The sequence below is a fragment of the Staurois parvus genome, unplaced genomic scaffold, assembly GCF_062004578.1.
Source record: "Staurois parvus isolate SC_StPar_1 unplaced genomic scaffold, SC_StPar_1.0 ptg002445l, whole genome shotgun sequence".
Classification (NCBI taxonomy): Eukaryota; Metazoa; Chordata; class Amphibia; order Anura; family Ranidae; genus Staurois; species Staurois parvus.
In genome coordinates, this window is record NW_028320241.1 from 20,217 (window position 1) to 36,139 (window position 15,923).

General features: G+C 47.1%; 1 protein-coding gene across 1 annotated transcript in view; it reads left to right on the plus strand.

The window, feature by feature from the left end:
* Positions 1-431: 431 nt before the first annotated feature.
* Positions 432-15,923, plus strand: part of LOC149430870 (rho GDP-dissociation inhibitor 2-like) — a 30,970-nt gene continuing 15,478 nt past the window's right edge. The window contains exon 1 of the mRNA XM_089665972.1: positions 432-578. The gene's annotated coding sequence lies outside the window, so the exon portion shown is untranslated. The remainder of the gene's footprint in view (positions 579-15,923) is intronic.

Here is a 15,923-nt window from a genome sequence, read left to right on the forward strand (position 1 = left end):
TCATTGCGCCCCAACTCACCTTCTGACAGTCGTCACCATTTTTTTTTTACAAATGCACAATAGCGCGTTGCGGCGTGACGCATTGAGCTGCAATGTGTGTCTTTTGGTGAGGTGCATTGGGGTGCCATTCAAATGCATGGTTGCTGCATCTGTCCACCGCATTTAATGTGCGTTCCGGTAAAGCGTGGTACTGCAATGTCATGGTGAGGAAATTGCCTGCATCGGTCTGCATCAGCACCACAAGAGCTTACAATCGAATGTCTGAACCACAGCCGGACACACACTTGGGTGGGTTCCATTGATAGAATGACATATTTACTTGCACTGTTATATTATATTTTTTACTTTTCCGATCTTTGCCCGGTCCCTCCTGACCCCCCCCCATATCTCCTCTGGTATGTAGGGTGCTCAGTAATAGTCTGCACCAGTGAAGCGGGGAGTGCAGCAACAGCTTCCTGTCAATGTGGTTTCTGAGAAGGGGGGGGGGTGCTTCACCAGCTTCCTTCCCTTTTCTCAACTGGCAGGCAGAGAGAACAGATTAAAGAATTTTTATTCCAAAAGGCACCAACAACAGCACGGTAAGAGCCTTCACAAATGTACTTTCATGGGGGGGGAGCATCTTGGCTCCAGCTTATGGCATGGACACCTAGGAGGTACTACAAGACCCAGCATGTCCTGCCAGTCCTGACCAGCTCTGCGGACCCAGAGAACCTGGCGGGGCCGCACACCTCACCTGAGATTGAGAGAATCCTGGGGGGTGCCCAGCTTAGGGCCATGTTGGAAAACAGCTTGTGGAGGGTCTCTGTAGGGTTAGGAATGGATTGGAGACGTGTGTGGGCGGGGACATCTCTTCATCCATCGTCACCTGCCAGTGTGTGGGGCCCTTTTTGAAAATTCAGTTTATGTTTCTTATTTAAAATTCCATAAACCGATCAAATTATTTCAGATTGCAACTTTTTCTCTTTAAGGGTTTTTAAGCAGCCAATGTGTCATTACATGTCCTGGCACTTGAACTGAGCTTGGACCTGGTGGGACCAGATGATGTATACGGTCAGTCCACCCAAAAATGTTCAAAAACTTCAGGTTAGATATTTAGAGACAGAAACGTTTTTTTGGCTTTTTACGTGTCAGAGGTTCTAGAAGTTAGAACCCTGGGCTTAGGTTCCCGGCTCCACCCATCCGCTGAAGCCATGGTAGGGGGCCTTAGTTTTTTTGAAACTACAGCAGAAGTACTGAGACTGGCAGAACTATCCCTCCTCCCACCAAGAATTTATTTTTTAACAAATTGTTTAAACAAATAAATAAATTAATGGAAAAAAAAAATAATAATAAAAAAAATTACCGAGCCTACCCCAGTTTTCACTTCCTAACTCTTGCTGTAGGATTGTGTTGAGATGTTTTATAATTTTTTTTAAATACAATGATATCTTTTATTTTAAATATTTTTTTTATTTATATATATATATATATATATATATATATATAAAATCATACTCTGTAATTTTAGTTTTTCTAATACATGTAAAAAAAAAAAAAAAAAATATATATATATATATATATATATATATATATATATATATATATATATGTAAAATCGTACTTTTTAGTTTTAGCTTTTTTAATATATGAAAATATATATATATATATATATATATATATATATAAAATCATACTCTGTAATTTTAGTTTTTCTAATACATGTAAAAAAAAATAAAAAAAAATAAAAAAAATATATATATATATATATATATATATATATATATATATATAAAATCGTACTTTTTCGTTTTAGCTTTTTTAATATATGAAAATATATATATATATATATATATATATATATATATATATATATATAAAATCATACTCTGTAATTTTAGTTTTTCTAATGCATGTAAAAAAAAAAAAAAAAATATATATATATATATATATATATATATATATATATATATATAAAATCGTACTTTTTAGTTTTAGCTTTTTTAATATATGAAAAAAATATATATATATATATAAAATCGTACTTTTTAGTTTTAGCTTTTTTAATATATGAAAAAAAAATATATATATATATATATGTGTGTGTGTGAGAGGGGGAATATTTTTTTTTTTTGTTTAATATAATTCCATTTATTATTTTAAATACTGTTTACAATCGGTCGCACTGCCTCAAGTCTACAGCAAGTCATACGATAATGTTTATTTGCAGCAGAAGAGTGCAGACCTACAGTGTACCATGTAGAAGGACATAACTGTGGCCCTAACAGACCAGGCCAATGCCGTGGGGCCCCCTGATCTATGTAGTTAGCAATACCTTTTGACAGAAAAATGTAAATGTATATATATATATATTTATATTTATAAATTTTTGAAAATGTATAAAATTTTGGGAAGCTTCTGCACAATTATTATAGAGGATTTATACAGCGCCGTACAGTTTGTGCATCATTTTCCAATCTAAAGGGAGTGAATTCAGTTACAATATAAAAAAATACAAGAGGGTTAGGAGGGCCCTGCTCACAAGAGCTCACAATCTAATGGTTGGCCATCAGAGTAAATAGTATTCATCACAAGGGGGGGGGGGTCCTTAATGGTTCTGATATGGGGCCTGTATTACGCATAGTCCCGCCATGTAGGTGGATGAATGCAGTTGGCTGGGGGTGAGAAGATGGAGGGCTGGAGTGAGCTGTTGTCTGACGCTTCTTATGGGTCAGGCAGCACAGAGTTCAGGCAGGTGTCAGGGAAGATATAACTGCAGACTCAGTAATTGGGATGTTACCCTCATCCAGAATCAGACTCGGTACCCAGGGCCAGGACTGGGGGTGGGTGGGAGGGGTGGCCCCCCCCTCCCCCCCGGGGCACAATGGTTTACCTTCCTTCTGTTACAAGGCTGACAGGGGTAGTGATAGCGGCAGAATTTTGAAAAGCGAGTGACTGCTGGGCGCCGGATCTTCTACAACTGCACATCCTGAATGAAGTGGGGGGGGGGGGGGGTAGTTTGGCATCTTTGCCCTGGGCGCTAGATGACCTTGGCACTGACGGTACCAACCAGGGCAGGGGTCTAACAAAAGTACAATTTTCCCTCTTTAATATTTATCATCCCTCTGGCCTCCCTTCAGTCATACACAGTTGTATTGGCTCCTCCCCTTCAGTCATACACGGTTTTACTGGCTCCACCCCTTCAGTCTTGCACAGTTGTACCAGCTCCTCCCCTTCAGTCTTGCACAGGTGTACAGGCTCCTCCCCTTCAGTCTTGCACAGGTGTGCTGGCTCCTGCCCTTCAGTCTTGCACAGGTGTACCAGCTCCTCCCCTTCAGTCTTGCACAGGTGTAACAGCTCCTCCCCTTCAGTCTTGCACAGGTGTATCAGCTCCTCCCCTTCAGTCTTGCACAGGTGTACCAGCTCCTCCCCTTCAGTCTTGCACAGGTGTATCAGCTCCTCCCCTTCAGTCTTGCACAGGTGTACCAGCTCCTCCCCTTCAGGCTTGCACAGGTGTACCGGCTCCTCCCCTGGACTGAAATGACTCTGATGTCACTGCACACTGTGAACTTCTCACTGCAACAAGTCAGATAGAGCTCCACCTCTTTTCCTAGCTGGAGGACATCCAGTATCATCTAGCCATTTCCTCCCCAGGCTGACTGTCCATGGCCCCGCCCCTTTCATTCATTTGATTGAGAAAAAAACTTGAAGTGTCTGGGGCCCATTTCATGTTGGACCAAACTTCATTTTGTGCAATGGCTGCTTTGCTGCTTAGATTCTAACAGTTGGATTACATAGACTGAAGGTCAGAGCCAGTAAAAAGGGGCCAAATTCTATTCTATGGCTTGGGGAGGGCCCACTGCTGGATGGAGTTCTATTTCTTTCACACTGAGTCCCTCGGCTCGGTTTGGCGGATGATTCGAGGTATCTGATGGGAGATCTGATGTCACAGATAGGGGGAGCGCCTTGTGATGGAGTCGGTTGTGTGATGGAGGGAGGATGTTCTAGCCGTGCCGGGTGACCCTCGTCTAATCACATCTCCTCATCATCCTCTAATAGGATCTGTCTTGGCCCAACAACTAATAGAAGAGCTCACAAATTCCCGGCTCACGAGGCAGCGTTAGTACGCCCCCCACCACCGCCATATTTACCAACTGTCACTGCTCAGAACTCCCAATCTGCACTCCGGGCCGCTGACATAGAAAAGCACTGACACCAGTCAGTATGACAGTCAGGAAACCAAACCGTTTCACAATGGTGGTGGACAGGTTCTCTTGGTGCCTTCAGCTCTGTACACCCCCCATGGATGGTGCAATGCTGACATTTCTATTATCGGCCTGTAGTTACATACACTATATTGCCGGCAGTAGTGGGCCACCGGCCTTTCCACGCACATGACCTTCAATGGCCCCCCAGTCTTAGTCCGTAGAGTTCAATATTGAATTGGCCCCGCCCTTTCCACACTCATGACCTGTAATGGCCCCCCAGTCTTAGTCCGTAGGGTTCAATATTGAGTTGGCCCCGCCCTTTCCACACACATGACCTTTAATGGCCCCCCAGTCTTAGTCCGTAGGGTTCAATATTGAGTTGGCCCCACCCTTTCCACGCACATGACCTTTAATGGCCCCCCAGTCTTAGTCCGTAGGGTTCAATATTGAGTTGGCCCCGCCCTTTCCACGCACATGACCTTTAATGGACTCCCAGTCTTAGTCCGTAGAGTTCAATATTGAATTGGCCCCGCCCTTTCCACACTCATGACCTTTAATGGCCTCCCAGTCTTAGTCCGTAGGGTTCAATATTGAGTTGGCCCCGCCCTTTCCACGCACATGACCTTTAATGACCTCCCAGTCTTAGTCCGTAGAGTTCAATATTGAGTTGGCCCCGCCCTTCCCACGCACATGACCTTTAATGGCCTCCCAGTCTTAGTCCGTAGGGTTCAGTATTGAGTTGGCCCCGCCCTTTCCACACACATGACCTTTAATGGCCCCCCAGTCTTAGTCCGTAGGGTTCAATATTGTGTTGGCCCCACCCTTCCCACGCACATGACCTTTAATGCCCCCCCAGTCTTAGTCCGTAGGGTTCAATATTGAGTTGGCCCCGCCCTTTCCACGCACATGACCTTTAATGGACTCCCAGTCTTAGTCCGTAGAGTTCAATATTGAATTGGCCCCGCCCTTTCCACACTCATGACCTTTAATGGCCTCCCAGTCTTAGTCCGTAGGGTTCAATATTGAGTTGGCCCCGCCCTTTCCACGCACATGACCTTTAATGACCTCCCAGTCTTAGTCCGTAGAGTTCAATATTGAGTTGGCCCCGCCCTTTCCACACACATGACCTTTAATGGTCTCCCAGTCTTAGTCCGTAGGGTTCAATATTGAGTTGGCCCCGACCTTTCCACACACATGACCTTTCATGGGCCCCCCAGTCTTAGTCCGTAGGGTTCAATATTGAGTTGGCTCCACCCTTTGCAGCTATAACAGCTTCAACTCTTCTGGGAAGGCCGTCCACAAGGTTTAGGAGGGTGTCTATGGGAAGGTTGGACCATTCTTCCAGAAGCACATTTGTCAGGTCAGGCACTGATGTCGGGGGAGGAGGCCTGGCTTGCAGTCTGCGCTCTAATTCATCCCAAAGGTGTTCTATGGGGTTGAGGTCAGGACTCTGTGCAGGACAGTCAAGTTCCTCCACCCCAAACTGGCTCCTCCATGTCTTTATGGACCTTGCTTTGTGCACTGGTGGGCAGCCATGTTGGAACAGGAAGGGGCCATCCCCAAACTCCTCCCACAAAGTTGGGGGCATGAAATTGTCCAAAATGGTGCCTTAAGAGTTCCCTTCACTGGAACTAGGAGGCCAAGCCCAACCCCTGAAAAACAACCCCCCCACCATAATCCCCCCTCCACCAAACTTTACACTTGGCACAATGGAGTCAGGCAAGTACCATTCTCCTGGCCACCACCAAACCCAGACACGTCCATCGGATTGCCAGACAGAGAAGTGTGATTGGTCCCTCCAGAGAACACGTCTCCACTTCTCTAGAGTCCAGTGGCGGTGTGCTTTACACCGCGGCATCCGACGCTTTGCATTGCACTTGGTGATGGAAGGCTTGGATGCAGCTGGTCTTTTCTGCACAATAGTCTATCACTGGCCCTGCACATGTCAGGTACATATCTTGAGTGTGTGGTGATTCTTGTTACAGTGTGACATCACTCGTGTGCAGGTGAAACTTTCCACTTCATCTGCGGAGGAGTGACAGGAAGGCGCAGAGCTGCCTCTGTATGACTTTCTCATGCTGGTCGGATGAACGGTCTGCATTTCCTTTTAAGGTGTTTTTGCTGTTTTAGTGTCTTTCTGGCAATGGTGAAGGTGATCATGTGACACGGCCCGTCATGTCTGACCGTTTTCATTTTTTTTTAACTTTCAAACCCCCATCATTTGGCTCCACCCATCCCCTCTCTGGCACTGCCACCTTCCAAATTCTGGCACGTGTGGGCCAGCTTTCGGGACCCAGCAGGAACTTGCAGCACATCTGTATGTGCTGGGGAGGGAGGGGGGTCCTATAAATGAACAGACACCCAGAGAGCTCCGTACCTGTGAATGGGCAGGTGTGACTCAGGTCTCTGCCGGGTCCTGAAGCCCTGTGGCAGGATCTAGCCTGTCGGATCTGGGGGTAGAGTGAAAAAAATGTCAGGGTGCATAATGTCAGCACTGTGTGTCAGTGTCCTGTCCTGGGGAGCACTGTTACTGACATTAGATTAGGATGATTGAACAGAACCTGGGCCCCCTTATATCATATGTCCCCATCAGAGTGCCCCCTTATATCAGATGTCCCCATCAGAGTGCCCCCTTACATCAAGTGTCCCCATCAGAGTGCCCCCTTATATCAGATGTCCCCATCAGAGTGCCCCCTTACATCACCTGTCCCCATCAGAGTGCCCCCTTATATCAGATGTCCCCATCAGAGTGCCCCCTTATATCAGATGTCCACATCAGAGTGCCCCTTTATATCAGATGTCCCCATCAGAGTGCCCCCTTATATCAGATGTCCCCATCAGAGTGCCCCCTTATATCAGATGTCCCCATCAGAGTGCCCCCTTATATCAGATGTCCCCATCAGAGTGCCCCCTTATATCAGATGTCCCCATCAGAGTGCCCCCTTACATCAGATGTCCACATCAGAGTGCCCCCTTATATCAGATGTCCACATCAGAGTGCCCCCTTATATCAGATGTCCACATCAGAGTGCCCCCTTATATCAGATGGCCACATCAGAGTGCCCCCATACATCAGGTGTCCCCATCAGAGTGCCCCATTATATCAGATGTCCCTATTGGAGCCCCCCTTTACATCAGGTTTCTCATCAGCTTGCCCCCTTACATCAGTTGTCCCCATCAGAGTGCCCCCTTACATCAGATGTCCCCATCAGAGTGCCCCCTTACATCAGTTGTCCCCATCAGAGTGCCCCCTTACATCAGTTGTCCCCATCAGAGTGTCCCCTTACATCATTTGTCCCCATCAGAGTGTCCCCTTACATCAGATGTCCCCATCAGAGTGCCCCCTTGCAACAGATGTCCACATCAGAGTGTCCCCTTATATCAGATGTCTCCATCAGAGTGCCCCTTATATTAGGGTCCCCATCAGAATGCCCCCTTAAATCAGGTGTCCCCATCAGAGTGCCCCTCTACATCAGGTGTCCCCACCATAGTGCCCCTTTATATCAGGGTCCCCACCATAGTACCCTTTTACATCAGGTGTCACCAGCAGAGTGCTCCTTTACAACAGGTGTATCAGAGTGCCCCCTCTACATCAACATTCCCATCAGAGTGCCCCTTACATCAGGTGTCCCCATCAGAGTGCCCTCTTACATCAGGTGTCTCCATTAGAATGCCCCCTTACATCAGGTGTCCCCATCAGAGTGCCCCCTTACATCAGGTGTCCCCATTAGAGTGCCCCCTTACATCAGGTGTCCCCATCAGAGTGCCCCCTTACATCAGGTGTCCCCATCAGAGTGCCCCCTTACATCAGGCGTCCCCATCAGAGTACCCCCATACATCAGCTGTCCCCATCAGAGTGCCTCTTCACATCAGGGTCCCCAGCAGATTGTCCCCTTACATCAGGTGTCCCCATCAGAGTGCCCCCATACATCAGGTGTCCCCATCAGAGTGCCCCTTTACATCAGGTGACCCCATCAGAGTGCCCCCATACATCAGGTGTCCCCATCAGAGTGCCCCCTTACATCAGGTGACCCCATCAGAGTGCCCCCTTACTTCAGGTGTCCCCAGCAGTGTGCCCCCTTAGTTTAGATCAGTGTATGCACTGTCCTGTGGGGGGCGGGGGGGGGGGCACAGCTAAAGTCTTGGGGGGGCACAGCCCACCCCAGCACCCTCCTAGATCCTGCCCCATGTGGCAGTGCATAAGCCCGGGGATTTCCTAGGAAAGAAAGAAGGAAGTGTTACCCTGTAGCAAAAAAGAAAATCAGAAACACCAAAAACTATAATTAAAAAAAAAATTAAATTGTAGAAAAGGGAAGGAGAGGGGCCAGGATGGTACAAATAAATAGTCTCTTCTTCCTTTCACCGTTTGCGTTCCCCATCTTCCTTTCACCATTTGCGTTCCCCGTCTTCCTTTCACCGTTTGCGTTCCCCGTCTTCCTTTCACCGTTTGCGTTCCCCGTCTTCCTTTCACCGTTTGCGTTCCCCGTCTTCCTTTCACCGTTTGCGTTCCCCGTCTTCCTTTCACCGTTTGCGTTCCCCGTCTTCCTTTCACCGTTTGCGTTCCCCGTCTTCCTTTCACCGTTTGTGTTCCCCGTCTTCGTTTCACCGTTTGCGTTCCTCGTCTTCCTTTCACCGTTTGCGTTCCCCGTCTTCCTTTCACCGTTTGCGTTCCCCGTCTTCCTTTCACCGTTTGCGTTCCCCGTCTTCCTTTCACCGTTTGTGTTCCCCGTCTTCGTTTCACCATTTGCGTTCCTCGTCTTCCTTTCACCGTTTGTGTTCCCCGTCTTCCTTTCACCGTTTGCGTTCCCCGTCTTCCTTTCACTGTTTGTGTTCCCCGTCTTCCTTTCACCGTTTGTGTTCCTCGTCTTCCTTTCACTGTTTGTGTTCCCCGTCTTCCTTTCACCGTTTGTGTTCCCCGTCTTCCTTTCACCGTTTGTGTTCCCCGTCTCTGGAACGATCATTGATTATCAATATCTTTTTGTAAGTAAGACCTCTGGACATCCCAAGTAGGCGCAGATCCAACGGACATTTGTGCTCCCTTATGTCCTGATACCCAACATCCCATGCCTCTGCCCGCCCCCTACATGTGTATGCCCTTTACATTTAGCCTGTTTGTGCTCTGTTCCCACAATGCAATTGGAGCTTACTAATGTAAACACACCCCACAGGGGGCACATGGCATAACAGAAGGTTGTCACACACGTGGCACTCATTGTCCCCATGTCCCGGGTTCACCTGTAATAGGATTGTCCACAGATTATCCGCAGATAATTGTCATGAATGTTAAATACTCCGGACTAAGCCGCTGTGCCTGACATGGCGTCCATGATTACCCAGACCGGCCGTACGCCCTCTGCACATCGCATGACGCTGCTTGGGTAAACATTGTCTGCATCTCTAAATTTGAGCTGGATGGATAAAGGGAACCAGCCTACGATGTGTGACATCCATGAAATGTCCAGAACTTCCCAATCCACCCAATGTTCTATTAGATAAAGAGGACATCCATGAAATGTCCAGAGCTGCCCAGTCCACCCAATGTTCTACGAGATAATGAGAACCTGTCTAAGATGTGTGACATCCATTAAATGTCCAGAGCTGCCCAGTCCACCCAATGCTCTACTAGATAAAGAGGACATCCATGAAATGTCCAGAACTTCCCAATCCACCCAATGCTCTACTAGATAAAGAGGACATCCATGAAATGTCCAGAACTTCCCAATCCACCCAATGCTCTACTAGATAAAGAGGACATCCATGAAATGTCCAGAACTTCCCAATCCACCCAATGCTCTACTAGATAAAGAGGACATCCATGAAATGTCCAGAACTTCCCAATCCACCCAATGCTCTACTAGATAAAGAGGACATCCATGAAATGTCCAGAGCTTCCCAATCCACCCAATGTTCTATTAGATAAAGAGGACATCCATGAAATGTCCAGAGCTGCCCAGTCCACCCAATGTTCTACGAGATAATGAGAACCTGTCTAAGATGTGTGACATCCATGAAATGTCCAGAGCTGCCCAGTCCACCTAATGTTCTACGAGATAATGAGAACCTGTCTAAGATGTGTGACATCCATTAAATGTCCAGAGCTGCTCAGTCCACCCAATGCTCTACTAGATAATGAGAACCTGTCTAAGATGTGTGACATCCATTAAATGTCCAGAGCTGCCCAGTCCACCCAATGCTCTACTAGATAAAGAACACATCCATGAAATGTCCAGAGCTGCCCAGTCCACCCAATGTTCTACTACATAAAGTGAGCCTGTCTAAGATTTGTGACATCCATGAAATGTCCAGAACTCCCCAGTCCACCCAATGTTCTACGTGATAAAGAGGACATCTATAAAATGTCCAGAGCTTCCCAATCCACCCAATATTCTACTAGATAATGAGAACCTGTCTAAGATGTGTGACGTCCATGAAATGTCCAGAGCTGCCCAGTCCATCCAATGTTCTACTGGATAATGAGAACCTGTCTAAGATGTGTGACATTCATGAAATGTCCAGAGCTGCCCAGTCCATCCAATGTTCTACTGAATAATGAGAACCTGTCTAAGATGTGTGACATCCATGAAATGTCCAGAACTTCCCAATCCACCCAATGCTCTACTAGATGAAGAGGACACCCATGAAATGTCCAGAGCTGCCCAGTTCACCCAATGCTCTACTAGATAAAGAGGACACCCATGAAATGTCCAGAGCTGCCCAGTTCACCCAATGCTCTACTAGATAAAGAGGACACCCATGAAATGTCCAGAGCTGCCCAGTTCACCCAATGCTCTACTAGATAAAGAGGACACCCATGAAATGTCCAGAGCTGCCCAGTTCACCCAATGCTCTACTAGATAAAGAGGACACCCATGAAATGTCCAGAGCTGCCCAGTTCACCCAATGCTCTACTAGATAAGGAGGACATCCATGAAAAGTTCAGAGCTCCCCAGTCCACCCAATGTTCTGCTAGATAAAGAGGACATCTATGAAATGTCCAGAGCTGCCCCGTTCACCCAATGCTCTACTAGATAAAGAGGACATCCATGAAATGTCCAGAGCTGCCCAGTTCACCCAATGCTCTACTAGATAAAGAGGACATCCATGAAAAGTCTAGAGCTCCCCAGTCCACCCAATGTTCTACTAGATAATGAGAGCCTGCCTAAAATACAGTCAGGCCCATAAATATTGGGACATTGACACAATTCTAACATTTTTGGCTCTATACACCATCACAATGGATTTGAAATGAAACGAACAAGATATGCTTAACTGCAGACTGTCAGCTTTAATTTGAGGGTATTTACATCCAAATCAGGTGAACGGTGTAGGAATTACAACAGTTTGTATACAGTATGTGCCTCATGTTTTTAATTGCGTGTATCATCTGATTAAGAACTTAAAACTCTTTTCTTTTTTTGATTTGAGTCAAAATATTAGTTCTTATCAACAAACAACAAATGGATCTAGCTTTTTGCCAATTATTTCATGAAATAGCTTACTTACAGCAACTGAAGTGTACGAACTTTAAAAACAAAAAAATTGATTCTTTTGGTGTTACAAAATCTTACGGTCCTCAAAGGGTTAAGGGACCAAAAGTAATGGGACAGAATAATAATCATAAATCAAACTTTCACTTTTTAATACTTGGTTGCAAATCCTTTGCAGTCAATTACAGCCTGAAGTGTGGAACGCATAGACATCAGCAGACGCTGGGTGTCATCCCTGGTGAGGCTCTGCCAGGCCTCTACTGCAACTGTCTTCAGTTCCTGCTTGTTCTTGGGGCATTTTCCCTTCAGTTTTGTCTTCAGCAAGTGAAATGCTCAATCGGATTCAGGTCAGGTGATTGGCCATTGCAGAACATTCCACTTCTTTGGTGTCTTTTGCAGTCTGCTTTGGGTCATTGTCCATCTGCACTGTGAAGCGTCCAATGAGTTGTGAAGCATTTGGCTGAATATGAGCCGATAATATTCCCGAAACACTTCACAATTCATCCGGCTGCTTCTGTCAGCCGTCACATCATCAATAAATACAAGAGAAGCAGTTCCATTGGCAGCCATACATGCCCACGCCATGACACTACCACCACCATGATCACTGATGAGGTGGTATGCTGAGGACCATGAGCAGTTCCTTCTCCATCCTCTTCTCTTCCCATCACTCTGGTACAAGTTGATGTCGGTCTCATCTGTCCATAGGATGTTGTTCCAGAACTGTGAAGGATTTTTTACATGTCGTTTGGCAAACTCTAATCTGGCCTTCCTGTTTTTGAGGCTCACCAATGGTTTCCATCTTGTGGTGAACCCTCTGTATTCACTCTGGTGAAGTCTTCTCTTGATTGGTGACTTTGACACACATACACCTACCTCCTGGAGGGTGTTCTTGATCTGGCCAACTGTTGTGAAGGGTGTTTTCTTCACCAGGGAAAGAATTCTTCGCTCATCCACCACAGTTGTTTTCCGTGGTCTTCCGGGTCTTTTGGTGTTGCTGAGCTCACCGGTGCGTTCCTTCTTTTTAAGAATGTTCCAAACAGTTGTTTTGGCCACGCCTAATGTTTTTGCTATCTCTCTGATGGGTTTGTTTTGTTTTTTCAGCCTAATGATGGCTTCACTGATAGTGACAGCTCTTTGGATCTCATCTTGAGGGTTGACAGCAACAGATTCCAAATGCAAATAGCACACTTGAAATGAACTCTGGACCTTTTATCCGCTCATTGTAATTGGGGTAATGAGGGAATAACACACACCTGGCCATGGAACAGCTGAGAAGCCAATTGTCCCATTACTTTTGGTCCCCTAACAAGTGGGAGGCACATATGCAAACTGTTGTCATTCCTACACCGTTCACCTGATTTGGATGTAAATACCCTCAAATTAAAGCTGACAGTCTGCAGTTAAAGCACATCTTGTTCCTTTCATTTCAAATCCATTGTGGTGTATAGAGCCAAAAATGTTAGAATTGTGTCCATGTCCCAATATTTATGGACCTGACTGTATGTGACGTCCATGAAAAGTTCAGAGTTCTCCACCCAATGTTCTATTACATAAACAAAACCTGTCTAAGATATGTGAAGTGTCCAGATCTGCCCAGTCCAACCAATTTTTTACTAGATAAGGGAGGAGTCAGTTCCCAAGTACACCCCCTTCCTTGCACATCATAGCCCTCTCTACTTTTGGAAGTGTCTAATTACCATCTGTGCTGGCCCAGCTCTCCTGTCCCTCGTCTCACCTCCCTACATAAACTTTTATGGAGCTGCTGGTGTAGGAGTGAAGGAGAATACTATAGAGCAGGGGGTGTCAAACTCAGTGTCATCACAGGCTACATTAGCATTATGATTGCCCTCAAAGGCTGTACTGTAAGACTAGATGTCCAGAATAACTCCTCCCCCTTACATCAGATGTCAAGAGCTCTCCCATCATCAGAAGTCAAGAACCCCCACCCTCCCTTACATCATAGTGCACCCCCGTTATCTTGTGCTGCTGCAGGGAAGAAGCTGGGGGTGGAGTTGGGACACAGAAAGTGGAGGGTCTGGAGGAGGACCAGAGGAGGGATGGAGTCTGCTAAATGCTGAGACCAGGGGAATTAGAGATGAGGGGAGCTGCGGCTGCACAGAGAGGTGCAGGATCTGTAGGAGGAGTTCTGTCATCCTCTCTGCTGCTGACTTCTGAGGGGGGGGGGAGCCTCTCTGTGGCTGCATGGAGAAGCGCAAGATCTGGTGAAGGAGTTCTGTCCTCCTCTCTTCTGCCAACTGCTGAGACAAGATGGGGGTGGAGATGAGAGAGTGCTGTGACAAGATGGGGGTGGAGAAGAAGGGTTTCTCTGGCTGCACAAAGAGACACAGAATGTGTAGGAGGAGTCCTGTTCTCCTCTCTACTGCTGACTGCTGAGGTGGTGAAGAGATGAGCCTCTCTGTGCCTGCATGGAGAAGCAAAGGATCTGGTGGAGGAGTTCTGTCCCCTCCTCTACTGCTGAGACAAGGTGGAGGATGGAGACAAGGGAGTGCTGTGGCTGCACAGAGAGGTGCAGGATCTGGTGGAGGAGTTCTGTTCTCCTCTCTACTGCTGACTGCTGAGAGGTGGTGAAGAGATGAGCCTCTCTGTGCCTGCATGGAGAAGCAAAGGATCTGGTGGAGGGGTTCTGTCCCCTCCTCTACTGCTGAGACAAGGTGGAGGATGGAGACAAGGGAGTGCTGCGGCTGCACAGAGAGGTGCAGGATCTGGTGGAGGAGTTCTGTTCTCCTCTCTGCTGCCGACTGCTGAGAGGATTGAACGAGGAGCCTTTCTGTACCGACTGCTGAGACAAGATGGGGTGAAGATGAGGGGTGCTGTGGCTGCACAGAGAGACTCAGGATCTGGTGGAGGAGTTCTGTCCTCCTCTCTGCTGCTGACTGCTGGGAGAAGTGGGGGTGGAGACGAGGGGGTGCTGTGGCTGCACAGAGAGACTCAGGATCTGGTGGAGGGGTTCTGTTCTTTCCTCTACTGCTGTGACAAGGTGGGGGGTGAAGGCGAGGGGTGCTGCAGCTGCACAGACAGGTGCAGAATCTGGTGGAGGAGTTCTGTTCTCCTCTCTGTTGCCAACTGCTGAGAGGATTGAAGGAGACGAGCCTCTCTGTGCCGACTGCTGTGACAAGGTGGGGGGTGAAGATGAGGGGTGCTGTGGCTGCACAGAGAGACTCAGGATCTGGTGAAGGAGTTCTGTCCTCCTCTCTGCTGCTGACTGCTGGAAAAAGGTGGGGGTGGAGACGAGGGGGTGCTGCGGCTGCACAGAGAGGTGCAGGATCTGGTGCAGGAGTTCTGTCCTCCTCTCTGCTGCTGGGACAAGGGGGCGCCGCAGCTGCAGGAGAGATGTATGGGCCACATGAAATAACTTGGTGGGCTGGATTCGGCTCGCGGGCCTTGTGATATAAAGGGTCACCTGGATGACAGCTCTGAGTCCGTTGGGGTTGCTGACATCACATCCCTTTTGGGAAGAATTTACAGGGAAATAACAGGAATAAATCTCATGGGAAGAGTGTTGTTGAAATGAATGGTCTGGGGACAGGTCTTCTTTAAATGCTGCTTCTTTACTTGGATGATCCTACATGAAGGGGGGGGGGTATTAGAGAAGATCTCATCCAATGGTCTGATGTGAATGTCTCTGATCGTTGGTCCCCCCCCCCCCCCCCCCGATGTGGTTTCTTCATTTCCTCTCTGCTGATGGCACACGAGTTAAGAAATGAACATCGACCGCCATCTCAGAGTGTAGAAATGTCTGGAGTTCCGGAGATGTGAGCTCCAATCTCTAGAATCTCATAGAAACTTCCGCATGTTGGTGTTGTTTGAATGTATTGCAGCTTAGACATGACGGCTGCATTAGTTTTCTTTTTTTTAAGGCTTTCTTTCCCTTATCTTCACCAGCTGATCTGCCCAGAAAGTCTGTTATTTCTCAAAAAAACAAACTCTTGCGTAGATATATCAGTTTACAGAGATGAGACTAAACATTTACCACTGACAGGGGGGCTTACGATGATCAGCTTTTATCTATTGATGTAAAACCTTTTTCCCCCCAAAAAACTGTGACTGTGACTGATTAAAAAGGTGAGCTGGAGTTTGTCTTCAATTTGTTAGTGTATCTAAATCTGCTAATCCATCTAACACTCCCCCTCCCCCCAGACATAAAATGCTACTGTACAAAGGTGCCCCCTGTGCTCCTTCATCCAGAGAGGGGGCGCTCTAATACAGGAGGTTTGTTACTGGCCGGATC